The following is a 2,463-nucleotide window of genomic DNA, read 5'->3' on the forward strand; positions in this document are numbered from 1 at the left end:
CTCTGATACCATTCTGTCACAACCCAGTCTCGACTCCGCCGTAGCATGATATTGTTCACTTTAGGACCCGGTCACGCCCTCACAGTTTTGTTTTTGGGAACTCACATGAGAACTTTCCAATAGGTCACCCATCTTGGGAATGCTCTCGTCCGAACTCGCTTAACTTCGAAGTTCCGATGGAATCCGAAGTTAGTGAATTCCCAAAAGGCCTCATGCTATAGGAGGTGGGCATGTACATATAAGGCATATCACCCCCTCTCCGTTAGTCAATATAAGATGTTACATACGAGGGTAACAAGTGGGATGTAAATAAAAAAGGGCCTAAATGTGACAATTTATGGGTTTAGATTCATTGGAAATTATGAAAGAATATTGCATGGTTTATGATTAATGTGAAAAATTGGTACTTTTGTAGTGATATATGCTTTTGGAGAAAGTTGTAAAATTTGATACTTTCTAGCTTTAATCTACTCATTCATAACTTCGGATATATAAAGTTAAGATAGATTACTGTTACATTATGAGCGTGAAATGTGAAGAAACATAAAAATTGCAAGCAAAAAGTGAACTACAAGATCGAGTACTTATGGTGCCTCCAGTTGTCAATTTTTGAGAGGAGTCTTTATCTTGACCATGAAGTTCACAAAATTCTTGATGGCTGTTGACAATATATGGAAATCCCTAAGTCAAATATTATAAATGTAATATATATGTGTAAGTGTATGTAAATTCATGATTTGAGATATAAAATTAAGGAGAAAAATATAAATTTAAGGAAGCTATTATTGGCACTCCACAATAGTTATCTTGCACTCGAAATTTAGACAACCACAAAGAAAATTTTGTGTGATTGCAGCTCAGAAATGGGATCAAGATAGTAGCTCAGAAATAATGACACTCAAATTCAATTATAAATCATACCCTATGTATAATTGAAGCTCATAAATGGGAACAAGATAGTAGGAATTCAATTCATTATTATAATTCAAACATGTTGAAGTTTCTTTTTGCACTTGGTAACCGTTGTAGGAAAAGTAAGTGTTGAAAGTAACTGTCATTTTCTATGTCATTGCTGATTTCTTCTAAAAAATGTCTTGCACAAATCAAGAAGAACGAGGACAAGGGAGACGGGGAGATCTAGACTGATCGACAGAGTTCCTTTTTGTTTTTCCGTTGTCTTAAGGTATAGATCCCTTCATTTAATTCAGTTTTTTTTATTTTTGGGAGCAGTTTGAAGGATTAAAATGTTCTCATTTGGTGTAGATGATCTTGGTTTAGCAAATTGGCAGCAAGATTGCACACTCCTCACTGTGTTGTAAGTTTGACTTACTTTTCTTATAAAAATTGCTTCATAATTGTAATATTCAAAACCCGATGGCTTTTTCGACCGTGATTTGATTGTTATTTTCCTTTTCAATTGTTGTTCTTCAATTTTGTTTCAGTTTGTGTTTGCAGTTTCCATTTGATGTAATCCCTCCTCTCAGTTTCCTTTTTAGAATTTTTTTTCTTTTCCTGTTCACAATGTTTATATTTTTCTCCATGATGGAAGTTTTAGTTTTAGGGTCTATGCTTTCATTTTTGGTTACGAATGTGCATATAGCTATAGGATCTTTTTTTTTTTTTTTTTTTTTAATTTAGATCCTGCAAGTTCGAGGCATTGGTGATGGAAATAAATTTGTTGCAATCAATTACAAATCATATGGGCAGAGGTTTCCTTCTTTGGTAAATTAGTTTTACCAAGTCTTCTTCCTAATAGGTAATAGATCACCCATTATTGTTATTAGATTCGATTTGATTCCAATGACTTGCACATATATAATTTGAATTTGATTCCTTTGCTTCATAGACAATTTTTGAATTTCTTTTTCTATTTCTCTCCTAATTTCAGTCAACCACGCTAGGCAAAATGAAAACAGACCCATTAGATTAAGGAAGTTCAACGCTACTCATTATCCTTATTGTGGATAGGGTTGTAAATAGATTTTCCACATGTATATAAATAGAATATCTTATCATATATAGATTTAAAAACTTTCTACGTATTTTGTATAGTTTCAAAATCCGCAGCATCGCGGACTCTCTTGCTAGTCCTAACTAGAACCAAGACGCAGAAAATCCCAAATCTAGAATTTTTATCCACTTAATTCCTGACTAGAACCGCATGCAGAAAACCCCAAATCAGACAAAGAACAAAAAAAAAAAAAAAAAAAAAAAACCCAAATCAAGTAAAACTTGACAGATCTCCTTAGAGGTTATCTTGAAGGATCTCAAACTACAAAAAAGCAAACTAGGATCAACGGAGGCCTCGATCGATGAAGATGGTCATGTGGGTGGGACGGACCTCGATCGACGGAGACGGGAATGAAACTTAATCGACGAAGAACAGACAGAAACGGGGATGAGACAACGACGAACGGACTGATAGGGATGTGAGTTAAAAGGGAGGGGAGTCAGCTAGGGAGA

General features: G+C 34.7%; 1 long non-coding RNA gene across 1 annotated transcript; it reads left to right on the forward strand.

Annotated features, from left to right (window-relative positions):
- Positions 1-1,208: 1,208 nt before the first annotated feature.
- LOC126592756 (uncharacterized) lies at positions 1,209-1,962 on the forward strand. The gene is made up of 3 exons (XR_007612771.1): positions 1,209-1,315; positions 1,639-1,756; positions 1,889-1,962. It is a non-coding gene; the product is annotated as an uncharacterized LOC126592756 (long non-coding RNA).
- The last annotated feature ends 501 nt before the right edge of the window (positions 1,963-2,463 follow it).

The sequence above is a fragment of the Malus sylvestris genome, chromosome 12, assembly GCF_916048215.2.
Source record: "Malus sylvestris chromosome 12, drMalSylv7.2, whole genome shotgun sequence".
Lineage (NCBI taxonomy): Eukaryota > Viridiplantae > Streptophyta > Magnoliopsida > Rosales > Rosaceae > Malus > Malus sylvestris.